This window comes from Chiloscyllium plagiosum, unplaced genomic scaffold (assembly GCF_037043375.1).
Source record: "Chiloscyllium plagiosum isolate Xiang-an unplaced genomic scaffold, Cpla_swu_hap1 HiC_scaffold_6, whole genome shotgun sequence".
NCBI lineage: Eukaryota > Metazoa > Chordata > Chondrichthyes > Orectolobiformes > Hemiscylliidae > Chiloscyllium > Chiloscyllium plagiosum.
In genome coordinates this window covers 42,707,939-42,723,406 of record NW_028270144.1, presented here as the reverse complement: position 1 = coordinate 42,723,406, position 15,468 = coordinate 42,707,939, and the positions used below count along the sequence as shown (strand labels likewise).

The window sequence follows — 15,468 nt, the reverse complement described above, 5'->3', positions numbered from 1 at the left end:
ATGAGGTTTGGACGTTGTTAATTTCACTCAATCCCATCCATTGAATTAAAGGCTGCAAAAACATCTTCACCTCCAAAATTTCACAAACTTAAAGCACAAATATTGGAAGATTGGTTGATAGTTTGAAAGGACGCTTTCTGCTCAATTAATACATTTGCTGTTTTATTTAGAATGCTCCTTTCTCTGTATTTGTGATATTACCAAGATTTGGACAGAATGGGGAGAGCAACTAACATTAATTATTCTTAATTAACTTAAACATGGAGTCTTCTATTTTTAGTTGAGGGCCATCATTCAAGATGCTGTGGATTCTGAAACAGTTCCTCCATATTGGAGCATAGATAAGTAAGTCCACTAATTTAAAATAAAGAGGTCGAGAGAAAATTGGTAATTATACACCAGTTAGCTTGACATTGATCGTATAGAAAATGCTGGAGTCCATTAAACATGGTTTAATAGCAGAACACTTGTCAAACAGTGGTAAGATTGGGCAGAGTCAAAGAATGTAATGCTGGAAAAGCACAGCTGGTCAGGGTGCATCTGAGGAGCAAGAGAATCGACGTTTCAAGCATAAGCCCTTCATCAGGAGTGAAGCTTGTTGCCCAAGGGGAGCAGATAGGTGGGAAGGATTTCACCAGTTTCCACATTTCCCCTCCCCCCACCTTATTGCAAATCCAACCTTCCAACTTGGCACCACCCTCTTGAATTGTCCTTTTGTCCATCTTCCTTCCCACCTATTTGGTCCACCCTCCTCTCCGACCTATAACCTTTACCCCCATCTTCGTCTACCTATCGCATTCCCAGATACCTTCCCCCCAGCACCACTCCTCTTCCATTTATCTGTCAGCCCCCTTGAGCCAGAAACCTCATTCCTGATGAAGAGCTTATGCTCGAAACGTTGATTCTCCTGCCCCTTGGATGCTGCCTGACCAGCTGTGCTTTTCCAGCACCGCACTCTTCGACTCTGGTCTTCAGCATCTGCAGTCCTCACTTTCTCCTCCTTCATGAAAGGGAAGTCATGTTTGACAAATCTTGAATTTTCTAAGGCTGTAACTAGTAGTGTTGATGTGATTTATTTAGACTTTCAAAAGGCTTCTGATAAGGTCCTACATTAGAGATTAGCATATAGAATTGAAGTGTATGGGATTGGGGTTGTATACTGACATGAATAGAGGACAAGCTGGTAGAAGGAAACAAAGAATAGAAATAAATGGGTCTTTTTCCAAGTGGAAGCCAGTGCACATTAGCGTACTTCAGGATCAGTGCTAAGGCTCCAGTCATTCACAATCTGAATTAAGAATTTAAATGAGGAAACTAAATATAACATTCCCATGTTTGCAAATGACACAAAGCTGGCTGGGAGACTGAACTAGGAGAGGATGTACAGATGCTTTGATGAGATTTGGACAAGATGAGTGAGCGGGCAAATGCATGGCAAAGTATAATGTGGATAAGTGGGAGGCTATCCACTTTGGTAACAAAACTAGGAAGGGAGATTATTAACTGAATGGTGGTAGACTGGGGAAGGTGGATGTGCAATGAAACTTGGCTATCCTCATACATAGGTCACTGAAGGTAAACAGGTGCAACAGATAGTAAAGAAGGGAATTGGTATGTTAGCCTTCATAATGATCAAATTGAGTGCAGGAGCAGGGACTGCATTTGTACAGGGCCTTGCTGAGACCACAACTGGAGTACAGCAATTTTGATGTCTATCTGAGGTAGGATATTCTGGCTATGAAGCAGGTGCAACAAATGTTTACCAGACTGATTCCTGGGCTAGCAGCTCTGACATGTGAAGAGATACTGAATCAGTAAGGACTGGATTCTCTGGAATTTGGAAGAATGAGGGGAAATGTCATTGAAGACTATAACATTCTAATAGGACTAGACAGGGTGACTACAGGAAGGATGTATGACTTGGGTGGCCAGAGCTAGAGTCACAATTTAAGATTATAGGATAGGCTATTTAATATTCAGATTTAGGAGAAATTTCTTAAACCATGGAACAGTGACCCTGTGGAACTCCCTGCCACAGAAAGCAAATGAGGCCATATCTTTGAATGTTTTCAGGAAGGAGATAGACATAGATTTTAAAATTAAAAGGATAAAAGATATAGGGTAAAAGCAAGAGTGGAGTACTAAGTTAGATGATCAGCCATGATCATGCTGAATGGTAGATCCAGCTCAAATGGCCAAATTGTTCCTATTTTCTGTGTTTCTATGTTTAAGGTTTCACTGTACCATCCCACTCTGATGTTAGCTATTAGTTTGTTGAGTTATAAAATTATATGGGTTATATAAGATATAAAACCTGATTATGTTCCGTGATTTAGAAAATTGTTTATTTGAAGTAATTTTGTTAGCATGCAGTAATGAGGAAGAACTACGCTATGTGCATTAGAGTGGTCCTCCAAAGGGTAATGTGAAGACTGACATTAATAATCAATGAGTAAAATAGATTAGAAACTCAGACTTGAGTCATTAGTTCAGTTGCCCCTGAGAGCACAAAACCTAACTAGTTTTTTATTGCTTTACAAAAACAGGAAGAGGAAGCCTCGTCGTAGATTGAAGAAACTTTGTGTGGTGTCTCCTCATAAACAGAAATATTGAGGGCAACTAGGGATAGGCCAGTGACACCTACATCCCCTGAATGAGAATGCAAAGAGAATGAGTAGGGCAGTCTCACATCATGGTCTTATCAGTGGCCATTTTCAGATTCTGACCAATTTTGTGGTCATTTTGTGGCCATTGATTCTGTTCAATTTTGTTTTGATTTCCAAATGCCATATTTTTAGGCCTGGGCTTACTGTTGACAGTGATAATGTCAGTTTTTTTTTACTGCTCCTTGAGTGCTAATTTTGTGGTGACAGAAGCACAGTCATAATGTTACTAGACTAGTACTCAAGCAGCATCTACATTAGAGTGGTGCTGGAAAAGCACAGTTGGTCAGGCAGCATCCGAGGAGCAGGAAAATCGACATTTTGGGCAAAAGCCCTTCATCGGGATGCTGCCTGACCAGCTGTGCTTTTCCAGCACCACTCTAATGTAGATTCTGATTTCCAGCATCTGCAGTCCTCACAGATGCTGGAAATCAGCATAGTGCCTAGTAATCAAGCAGCTCCACCTAACACTCCATGTAATTTCAACATGGTAACTTTTGAAATTTAAGTGCAGCTGTTAAAAACTGGAATATAAAGCTAGTCTTAGTATTGGTGACCATTAAATTATTTTTGATTATCCTAAAAACCCATCTGGTTCACTAACTTTTTTTTGAAGAAGGAAATCTGTCATTTTTACGTAGTCTGGACTACGGGTGACACCAAATCCAGAGCAATGTGGTTGACTCTGAAGTGACCATTCAGTAGTAATTTAAGATAAGCAACAAATGCTGGCAGAAGATTCAGAATCCACGTGATGGTGCTGTCTAGGGTGATGATTCAGATCAGTACTGACAGAGTCCTTTTGGACTTATTCAGATGAACATAAAAGTTTTCTTGGCACGTTTTGAAGAAAAGTAAGAGATTTCTCCCATGTGCCCTAAATTCAACATCTGTCCTTTAACAAACTATATACAGCTTATCTGGTATTCATGACATTGCAGTTTTTAATACTTATCTGGACAATAATACTTGTCACTGCTTTTGCTACAACTATGATAATACTTTGAAAAGTAACTCATTAGCTCTAAGTTCCCTGAGACCTTGTAAGGCACTGAAAGGCACAGTCTTTATTTCTTCTGGTTGTTGCTGTGGTTCTGTTCGCCAAGCTGGAAGTTTTTGTTGCAAACGTTTCGTCCCCTGTCTAGGTGGCATCCTCATTGCTTGGGAGCCTCCTGTGAAGCGCTTCTGTGGTGTTTCCTCCGGCATTTATAGTGGCCTGTCCGTGCCGCTTCCGGTTGTCAGTTTCAGCTGTCCGCTGTAGTGGCCGGTATATTGGGTCCAGGTCTATGTGTTTGTTGATGGAGTTTGTGGATGAGTGCCATGCTTCTAGGAATTCCCTGGCTGTTCTTTGTTTCGCTTGCCCTATAATGGTAGTGTTGTCCCAGTCAAATTCATGTTGCTTGTCGTCTGCGTGTGCGGCTACTAGGGATAGCTGGTCGTGTCGTTTCGTGGCTAGTTGATGTTCGTGGATGCGGATCGTTAGCTGTCTTCCTGTTTGTCCTATATAGTGTTTTGTGCAGTCCTTGCATGGGATTTTGTACACTACAATAGTTTTGCTCATGCTGGGTATCGGGTCCTTCGTTCTGGTGAGTTGTTGTCTGAGAGTGGCTGTTGGTTTGTGTGCTGTTATAAGTCCTAGTGGTCGCAGTAGTCTGGCTGTCAGTTCAGAGATGTTCTTGATGTATGGTAGTGTGGCTAGTCCTTTGGGTTGCGGCATGTCCTCGTTCTGTTGTCTTTCCCTTAGGCATCTGTTGATGAAAAATGCGAGGATATCCGTTTTTGGCGAATCCATCAACAAACACATAGACCTGGACCCAATATACCGGCCACTACAGCGGACAGCTAAAACTGACAACCGGAAGCGGCAGGGACAGGTCACTATAAATGCCGGAGGAAACACCACAGAAGCGCTTCACAGGAGGCTCCCAAGCACTGAGGATGTCACCTAGACAGGGAACGAAATGTTTGCAACAAAAACTTCCAGCTCGGCGAACAGAACCACAGCAATGAGCACCCGAGCTACAAATCTTCTGGTTGTTGTTTCATGATCCTGAAATGATTCACAGAAATCTTTAGAAAGATTTGCACATTGTAAAGCTAAAGTCCTTGATTGGTTCATTGCTATTGCTTCGTGTGCCAGTCAGTTCCCATATATTCTGTGCAGCATTCTGAAGTCTTTTTAGTTTGCAGTTTTATCTGCCTTTGTGTCTTTCAAATATGTCCATAGCGAAGCTCTTCTTCATTACTTTATCCCATCTCCTGTACTCCACATTGCCTTTTTGTCTAGCTCAATATTCTTGGTTCTTGTTACTCTCCATTAGCTTTGTTTCATCAGTTAGATTCCAGGTTAGGTCAGTGATCCATTGTTCTTCATTGGTTCCTCTCCTTCATCTGTCTTCAGCACTCTCAATAACCCTCCTTTTGAATATTTCCTGTTGTTTCTTGATGTTTTACAATGACATTATTGCTTCAAACCAGTTGGTGACAGTCATCTGGAAATATCTTGTTATTCAACATTTCCCTTGCAAATGGTCATTATGACTTGGTGGCCGTTGCTTTTTTTTCAACTTCAGGTGAATCTTGCCTAACTGAAGGTGATGGTTTGTTCCTTCATCATCTCTTCAATAAGTCCAGACATCTCATTAAGATGTCCTCTATCTGCTTCTGAGACAGTCCTGAGACTAAGGACGACTTTCTTCCATTCTTGTATGATTGTCCTGAGGTGATTAAATATCACAAGTGGGACAAGCTGTGATTTCTGAAGTGGGAGAGTAGGATGTTTGGGTTTTTGAATGTTTCTTCCACTGTTTGGACTTGGCCTCCACCTGGGTCTATCAGAAATGTGAAAAGTAATTGGTTTCTTTGTGGATGCTTCCTGATGACTTTGGTCAGACTTGGGGAAAAAAATTACCTATGAGGTGATGGAGATATTGAAAATTTTCAGGAGGCTTTGAGAATGTCCTTGAAGCATTTTTTTAATGTTTTCATGATGACCACTTGCTGTATCAAAACAGAGAATAGACAGTTTGTTTTGGAAACCATGTGTCTGGCATATGGATGGTCTGGTACACTCAACACAGCTCTTTAACAGTGACTAATGCCTGGATACTGGAAATATTGGAATGACTATCCTTGCAGTGGATTTGCAGGATTTTGTGGAAGCATCACTGGTGGTATTTCTCAAGGGATTTCAAGTATCTGTTGTACATTGTCCAAGTCTCCAACCCATAGAGGAGGGCTGGGAATACTGCTGCCCTCTACTGGTGCACTGCTAGCTTTCAGAGCTTTGTTATCAAATAATTTAATTTGCTATTGATGCATATATCATCATTCTTGTTCAAGGTATTATCATTTAGGGGCCTTATTATCATTTAAATGGTTGACGTTGAGCTTGTTCAAGGTGTTCCCAATGCTGAAAGCATTGATATTGCAAAAGGTGAACAGATGTTCACCATTTCTATTCAGCATGCTTACAACCCAGGGAACCAATTTTAATGTTCAGTCCTCATTAATTGCTGTTGAAATCACTGATCAGTAGCTTGATGTCAACGTCAATGACCTCATCCAGTGTGCCCTGGTGATGGAATTTGTCTTTCTCCTTTCTGTGTATCCTCTGCTGGTTGCATGACAGACACTTTAGCCTGGGCGGATCAGTGATGATTTACTGGCATCCACCCAACTCATGATTGAGCTGAGGAAAGGCTAACCCTATGATTTCAGTGTTCTTGTTCAGTGTACAGGATGCACTCAAGCACTGACTGCTGAGTTGTTCTTGGCCAGTGCATCATATCACATTGACACCTAAGATGCCAAGTCAACAGGTTTGCATCTCTTGCAACACCTGGTACAGCTTTCCATACTGAAATAATTTGCGGATGCTCCAAGTGCTGATTCTGCTTGTGGTGTTGATGTTGAAAATTGGTTTGTCAGAGATCAGGCATCCTTTCAGCTTTCAACCAATTCTATCGTACGTACATACTCAGATTTGCTGTTTTCTGTGACACAGTTTTCCAGGATTTGCCCAAATAGTTATTTCTTGGTCTTTCTGTGCTTTTGCCAACCCTTCTCCTTGTATAAACAATCACGGGCAAAGACGGTAGCATGCTATTGAGGAACAAGGAACAAATAACAGAAGATCTTCAGGAAATTCTCAATTAGCCCAGGCATGCCTTCCATTCAAATTCAATGACCATATTTAAACTCAGCAACTGATGGGTAACCTGGGAGAAACGAACTGGTTAAAGGTTGCAGGAGCCTATAAAATGACAAGGCGTATGGGATCAGTGCAATATCAGCAGAGAAGTAAACACTTAACAGAGGTACAGATTTATTCAACTCGACCTGGACTACCCAGATGACTTGCAAAAGAAAGGAAACTTCAGCCAGGGACATAACACTGCTGTTAGTCCATCATAATGTCTTCTACATGGTGTTCCTCAACAGATTGAAATCAGAAACATAGGTAGTATTTGTGAAAAGTTAACGTGATTCCAGCTGGTAGATAATGCTGTAAGATGTGTATTTTTACACTTGAGCTCATCATGGAACAGATCCTAGAATATTTTCTATCAAATTTATTACTTTTATGAAGTCTTCTAGTAATATTTATTGGAAGTATGGCACACTGGAGTGACATTACTTGGCTTGACAACATCATCAATCAAGATGATTGGTCAGAGGCAACTGCAGGACAGCATGATAGGGATACAACTCAGTCTAGCAGGGCATGTATTTTGTCTCCTGGACAATTCACAGTAGGATGGTCACCACCAAATGGGAATAGAAGGCTGGCCAGCCAAAAAGACCTGGGTTAGGGAGGACCTTCAAGAGCATCATATTGCCTGGGCTAGGAGAAAAGAGATTGAGAGGAATTGAGAACTTTGGCAAAAAAGTGCTGTCCATTGCCTCCATAATATCTGAAGGACTAGAGCTGAAACTATGACTGAAGTCCTTGGAATGATTTTAATACTTGACATAGAGAGAATTTCTGTGTCTTTTGCCAAGTCTCCTATCAGAAATTCAATGGATAATCCATAAAAACCCATAAAGACAATGTACAATCCACTATTTTGAAATATTAACACCAATTGCTTAGATAAGATTCCCTACGTGTGGAAACAGGCCCTTCAGCCCAGCAAGTCCACACCAACCCTCCAAAGAGTATACCACACAGACCCATTTCCCTCTGACTAATGCACCTGACACTATGGGCAATTTAGCATGGCCAATTCTCCTGACCTGCACATCTTTGGATTGTGGGAGAAAACCCATGCAGACACAGGGAGAATGTGCAAACTCCACACAGACAGTCGCCTGAGGCTGGGACTCTGGTGCTGTGAGGCAGCAGTGCTAACTACTGAGCCACCATGCCGCCCAATTCTCAACGACATTCTGCCAAAATCCCAATGGAGGTTATTGAAAATCAAGCCAGAGATCTCTGATCCTTTCAAGAGAAATTATTTTTAGACTGAAAGACAGAATCATAGCAGGTTCTAAAATATAACAAAATGCAAGTCTTAAAAGCAACCTTTTTGAGGACAGGATTACACTTTGATTGTCTGAGAAAGTAAATATTATGATCTCAAGCAGTCACATCTGTCTTCAGTTGGTTCTAAATTCACAATTGTTTCATTCCATTATTTTTGTTTAAAAAATGCAATAAAAGTGCTTGACTGTTGTGTAAAATGATTGGTTAAGTTCAGACAAACCAATATGCCCCTACACCTTCAGTGCATTCCTCACCTACCAAAGCCAGAAGTCCGATAGTTAAAATTTTTGCTGAGCTGTCAGTTTTGTAGGGACTGTTGTTTTCTGTTTAATAATCTTCTAGATTGTCATGTATTTTCTATATGATACATATTATAGATTCATTTGGTATCTTGTTAATTTCTTTTACTGTGATAAACATATTCCATTGATGCAAACTAATGAATAAGCCATTTTCCTTTCACATTACTAAATGTTTAATATTTGGTTCATTAAGATTTGTAAATAGGTAGTGAGAAGAGTACAGTGGTTTCCTTTCCTTAGTCGTAACAATATTGTTTGTGAAATAATAAGATGTTTCTCTGTTGACATTATTTATGTTACCCTCATCAGAACCTTCCTGTCCTATTTTGTATTTCAACACTCATCAAGAACTCGACTGTAAAACAGACTTTTTCTGATCACACTGCAAAACAGCTGGGACTAAAGCAGTCAATATATTTAGAAAAGTGCCTGAAAGTAAGAGCAGTTAAAGTGGATATTATACACGAGTGGAAAATAAGGAGAAACAATCAAAGGCATTGTTGAATAGAAAGCGTTTGAAAGATTTAACAACAGAGAATAAGATGGATCAAAATGAAGAAGTTTAGGAAGTAATTGGAATTCTAGAGAATAGACACTAACGTAATTGGTAGGATGCTGAATACTGAGAAAAGTATATGAATGCAACATTAAAGATAGGGTAGAAGGTTAATGCAAGAGGCATCAGAATTAAATTGAGGGTTACGCCAAGTGAGATCTTACATATGAGGATGATGATTTTGAAGTGGTTGGCTAATGAATACAAATAGGACACAATGTGGAAGAGGATATAATGGAAGAATTTTGGCAATATTAGGGTCAGTAATACTAACTACAGAGACAAACTAGCAAGAACAGTGTCAGGGAAGTCAAGGATAGAGGGAATTTAAGTGTAAGTGTAAAATAGATGAGGTCTAGACAAAGCCGAGACCGAGTGTTCTTGGTGATAGCTAGGACATGTGATTTGAAACTCTGCTGTTATTCATGGAGGACAACACCAGTGCTGCACATCATGATGATAGACTGGAAGGTGGTGAGGGAATTTCAAAACACGCTGCATTAAAACATGACAAGGTTTAACTGACAGTGCCAAAAAGTAACTGGCTCTTTTCCTCATCTTGTCCATCTTTGTCTAATAAAAAGGCCTGTTGGATGAATAAAAGCTATTGCTATTAGAAAGCACTTCCATGACTGCAACTTTGCATTGTACTTAAAACTATAATCAATTTTACATCTTGCTGAAGTATGAAAATAATAAATACCAATTATTACAAAGGTCCTGAATGTACTGCGGGACTTCACATGGATGGAGTTGTGAGCTTAATTTTTTTTTCTCTCATTTCACAGGTCCAAGTAATATTGTGACACAAATTGATAGAGATGCAATTTGATATTAACAGTAATGGTAGAGGGCATTTATGAATTTACTGAATTGAGGATTAATATTTTATCTCATTATCTAATGAAACTTAAGGAGGGGAGAGAAAATAGAATGACAAAAAATTGGAAGAGTGAATCAGTTAATGCAGATAGAAGAAGAAAAATATGGAAAACATGAATTAGGAGAGATGGAGAGGGAAAGAGATAAAAATGAAAAATGACATGATGCTTTCAGATGTACTGATGATCTCTAACTATCATCCTACATAATTTATGTTAGTTGTCCTATAATACAAATATGAAAAGTGAGTCACATAGTATTGAAGACTTCAATTAACTTTTATTACACCTCCAGGTAATTACAAATGTATACCACAATCACCGACACTTGCATGTCTGCGCTCAAGCTAAACAATTCAGATCTACTGTAGCAGACCTTCCAAAACATGTCTTGTTGCAAGATGACCAAGATCAGTAAGATAGAGGCTGAGAGATTTATACCACTAGGTCACATGTGTTGATGACATTTTCAGCATGTGTTATGACATGGGTAAACACCCCCACTAATTTAAACCAGCAACACACAAAAGATTTATCCCATGCAGGACTCTGTGAAAATTCGAGGTAAAGAACTATTCCCTAAAGTCATTATTTAAAGTAAAAAGGAGCAACTTTATTTTTTAAAGTCTAACAGAGAATAATTAATCAACAACTATTTACAACTCATTTCTCTAACCTACATTTTACCTTCCCCTCTACAATACTAGTCCAATAAAACCCCTGATTAAGATTTACCAAAAAATTCAAATTTCAAAACCAGCCAACTGTCGAATTTCTCTTTGTATCTTCCTCTGTAGATGTGCTCTCCAGGTCGATGTTGATGATGTTTTTTCTGTGCAAACTCCTTCTCTATACCAATATCTCTCAGAGAATTGTTACTATCATTTTGAGTGCGAGCAGCAGCAGAGTGTAAAGGAACCCGGAAGGCTACAGCTAAGGTGAGACAGTTTGTTTTAAAATTACTTACCGGTAGCGGGCAGCGGTGTTTTTTTTTCTCTTCACAGAAAGAGCGGGAGCAGCAGGGGGAAGTGACAAAGACCAGAGGGGCAGCCGGGTAGGTTTTTTCCCTATAAAAGCACGCAGGAGAAGAACCCGAGGCACTACAGAGGTAGTGCCTCCCACCCACCCTCCTCCTCTAACCTAATAATAAGACCCATTGTGGTAAGTAGGTAAGTGCTGCATTTTGCTTGTTCTATTCTTTAGACCCAGTTTTTTTTTTAAAAAGGTTACTTTTAGAGGGATGGCAGTGAAGGCAGTGCAATGTTCCTCTTGCAACATGTTTGAGGTGAGGGATGCTATGGACGTCCTTGCTGATTACACTTGCAGGAAGTGCACCCATCTCCAGCTCCTCCAAGACCATGTTAGGGAACTGGAGCTGGAGTTGGATGAACTTAGGATCATTCGGGTGGCAGAGGGGGTCATAGATCGGAGCTTTAGGGAAGTAGTAACTCCAAAGATTGCAGACAGATGGGTGACAGTGAGGGGGACTGGGAGGAAGCAGCCAGTGCAGGGACCCCCTGCGGCCGTTCCCCTCAAGAACAAGTATACCGTTTTGGATACTTGTGGGGGGGATGACTTACCAGGGGTAAGCAATGGGGTTCAGGCCTCTGGCATGGAGCCTGGCCCCGTTGCTCAGAAGGGAAGGGTGGAGAAGAGCAGAGCAATAGTTATTGGGGACTCGATAGTTCGGGGCACAGATAGGCGGTTTTGTGGGTGCGAGAGAGACTCATGTTTGGTATGTTACCTCCCAGGTGCAAGGGTACGTGATGTCTCTGATCGTGTTTTCCGGGTCCTTAAGGGGGAGGGGGAGCAGCCCGAAGTCGTGGTCCACATTGGCACCAATGACATAGGTAGGAGGAGGGATTAGGATGTTAGACAGGCTTTCAGGGAGCTAGATTGGAAGCTCAGAGTTAGAACGAACAGAGTTGTTGTCTCTGGTTTGTTAGCCGTGCCACATGATAGAGAGTCAAGGAATAGAGAGAGAGAACAGTTAAATGCGTGGCTACAGGGATGGTGCAGGAGGGAGGGATTCCGGTATTAGGATAACTGGGGTTCTTTCTGGGGAAGGTGGGACCTCTATAAACAGGATGGTCTACACCTGAACCTGAGGGGCACCAGTATCCTTGGCGGGAGGTTTGCCAGTGCTCTTGGAGGGGGTTTAAACTAATTCTGCAGTGGCATGGGAACCTAGACTGTAGCTTTAGGGAGGTTAGGAACATGGCATCAATCTCAAAGGAGGGTGCCTGTAAACAGGAAAGTGGCTTGAAGTGTGTATACTTCAATGCAAGAAGTATACGAAATAAGGTAGGTGAACTTGCAGCGTGGGTTGGTACCTGGGACTTCGATGTTGTGACTATTACGGACACATGGGTGGAACAGGGACAGGATTGGCTGTTGCAGGTTCCAAGGTTTAAATGTTTTAGTAGGGTCAGAGGTGGGGGTAAAAGAGGGGGAGGTGTGGCATTGCTTGTCAAAGATCGTATTACAGTGGTGGAAAGGACGATGGATGAAGACTCGCCATCTGAGGTAGTTTGGGCTGAGGTTAGGAATAGGAAAGGTGAGGTCACCCTGTTAGGAGTTTTTTACAGCCCTCCTAATAGTCCTAGAAACGTAGAAGAAAGGATTGCGAGGATGATTCAGGAGAAGAGTGAAAGTAATAGGGTGGTTGTTATGGGGGACTTTAACTTTCTTGATATTGATTGGGAAAGCTATAGCTCTAGTTCGTTAGATGGGTCGGTGTTTGTCCAATGTGTGCAGGAGGGTTTCGTGACACAATATGTAGATAGGCCAACAAGAGGTGAGGCCATACTGGATTTGGTTCTGAGTAACGAACCAGGCCAGGTGTTAGAATTAGAGGTAGGTGAACACTTTGGGGACAGTGACCACAATTCGGTGACTTTTACTCTAGTGATAGAGAGGGATAAGTGTGCACTGCAGGGCAAGAGTTATAGCTGGGGGCAGGGAAATTATGATGTGGTGAGGCATGACTTAGGATGCGTGGCTTGGAAAAGTAGGCTTCAAGGCAAGGGCGTAATTGATATGTGGAGCTTGTTCAAGGAGCAACTATTGAGTGTCCTTGATAAGTATGTACCTGTCAAGCAGGGAGGAAAGGGTCGTGTGAGGGAGCCGTGGTTTAATAAGGAATTGGAATCCCTTGTTAAATGGAAGAGCGCGGCCTATGTAAAGATGAGGTGTGAAGGTTCAATTGGGGCAATTGAGAGTTATAAGGTAGGCAGGAAGGACCTGAAGAGAGAGCTAAGAGCAGCAAGGAGGGGACATGAAAGGTCCTTAGTTGGTAGGATTAGGGAAAACCCTAAGGCTTTCTATAGGTATGTCAGGAATAAAAGAATGACTAGGGTAGGAAAAGGTCCAGTCAAGGATAGTAGTGGGAAGTTGCATGTGGAGGCTGAAGAGATTGGGGAGACACTGAATGAATACTTTTCGTCAGTATTCACTCAGGAACAGGACATTGTTGCCGATGTAAATACTGAGTCACAATTAAGTAGAATGAATGGCTTTGAGGTATGTAGGGAAGAGGTGTTGGAAATTCTGGAAAGGGTGAAAATAGATAAGTCCCCTGGGCCTGATGGCATTTATCCTAGGATTCTCTGGGAAGCAAGAGAGGAGATTGCAGAGCCATTGGCCTTGATTTTTATGTCCTCGTTGTCTACAGGAGTAGTGCCAGAAGACTGGAGGCTAGTAAATGTGGTTCCCTTGTTCAAGAAGGGGAGTAGGGATAACCCTAGTAACTATAGGCCGGTGAGTCTCACTTCTGTTGTGGGCAAAGTCTTAGAGAGAATTGTAAGGGATGGGATTTATGAACATCTGGATAGGAATAATGTGATCAAGGATAGTCAGCATGGTTTTGTGAAGGGCAGGTCGTGCCTCACAAACCTTATTGAATTCTTTGAGAAGGTGACTAAGGAGGTGGATGAGGGGAAAGCGGTAGATGTGGTGTATATGGATTTTAGTAAGGCATTTGATAAGGTTCCCCATGGTAGGCTACTTCAAAAAATAACAGAGGTATGGCATTGAGGGTGAGTTGGAGGTTTGGATTAGGAATTGGCTGGCTGGAAGAAGACAGAGGGTAGTAGTTGATGGTAAAGGTTCATCTTGGAGTGCCGTTACTAGCAGTGTTCCGCAAGGATCTGTTTTGGGACCATTGGTGTTTGTCATTTTTATAAATGACCTGGAGGAGGGGCTAGAAGGTTGGGTGAGCAAGTTTGTGGATGATATGAAAGTCGGAGGAGTTGTTGACAGTGAGGAAGGATGTGGCAGGTTACAGCGGGATGTAGATAAGCTGCAGAACTGGGCAGAAAGGTGGCAAATGGAGTTCAATGTAGCTAAGTGTGAGGTGATTCACTTTGGTAAGAGTAACAAAAAGATGGGGTACTGGGCTAATGGTCGGATACTTGGTAGTGTGGATGAGCAGAGGGATCTTGGTGTCCATGTACACAGATCTTTGAAAGTTGCCACCCAGGTAAATAGTGCAGTGGAGAAGGTATATGGCGTACTGGCTTTTATTGGTAGAGGAATTGAGTTCCGGAGTCCTGAGATCATGTTGCAGTTGTATAAGACTCTGGTGCGGCCGCACCTGGAGTATTGTGTGCAGTTTTGGTCGCCATACTATAGGAAGGATGTGGAGGCACTGGAATGGGTGCAGAGGAGGTTTACCAGGATGTTGCCTGGTATGGTAGGAAGATCGTATGAGGAAAGGCTGAGGCACTTGGGGTTGTTTTCATTGGAGAAAAGAAGGTTTAGGGGTGACTTGATAGAGGTGTACAAGATGATTAGGGGTTTAGATAGGGTTGACCGTGAGAACCTTTTTCCACGTATGGAGTCAGCTATTACGAGGGGGCATAGCTTTAAATTAAGGGGGGGGGTAGGTATAGGACAGATGTTAGGGGTAGGTTCTTTACTCAGCGAGTCGTGAGTTCATGGAATGCACTGCCAGTAGCAGTGGTGGACTTTCCCTCTTTATGGGCATTTAAGCGGGCATAGGATAGGCATATGGAGGATAGTGGGCTAGTGTAGGTTAGGTGGGCTTGGATCAGCGCAACATCGAGGGCCAAAGGGCCTGTACTGCGCTGTATTCTTCTATGTTCTATGTTCTATCAGCCGATATCTGTTGGTCTTTTGGCAGTTCTTCCCCAGCTATTCAATTGTTTTTGGTTTTATACCCCAAAGCATCAGACTGTTTCATTGGTGTTGATGTTGTCAAAATACCAAATTTAAGCTTGATTGGAGTTTGGTATTTTGGGACATAATTTAAACTGATTGGCTGAATTCAAATTTGTTTTTTTGTCTCCAGGCAACCCAGCTAATCTAGCTGTTTGACCAAATGTTACATTTTAAAATTTCCAGTACTCTGTGTGCTTCTCTAAGTCCTTGCTAGCTTTCAACTCTCTTATAGCTACAGTACACCTTACACCTTCATAACCCCTCTCCCCCTTAAGAAGAAATTAATCATCATAACGAAAAGGTGGCTTCAGTTTATTTTCTATTATTTGAACACATAACCATTACATTCGGATAACTTTAATCTAAGTTCACCTTAACTTCTTACTATAAACCTGTA

General features: G+C 41.7%; 1 long non-coding RNA gene across 2 annotated transcripts in view; it reads left to right on the top strand.

Annotated features, from left to right (window-relative positions):
* LOC148149753 (uncharacterized) overlaps positions 1 to 15,468 on the top strand; it is a 29,978-nt gene that overhangs the window by 4,073 nt on the left and 10,437 nt on the right. For both annotated transcript variants that reach the window (XR_015757349.1, XR_015757350.1), the window contains exon 2: positions 10,688 to 10,828. This is a non-coding gene — a long non-coding RNA (uncharacterized LOC148149753). The remainder of the gene's footprint in view (positions 1 to 10,687; positions 10,829 to 15,468) is intronic.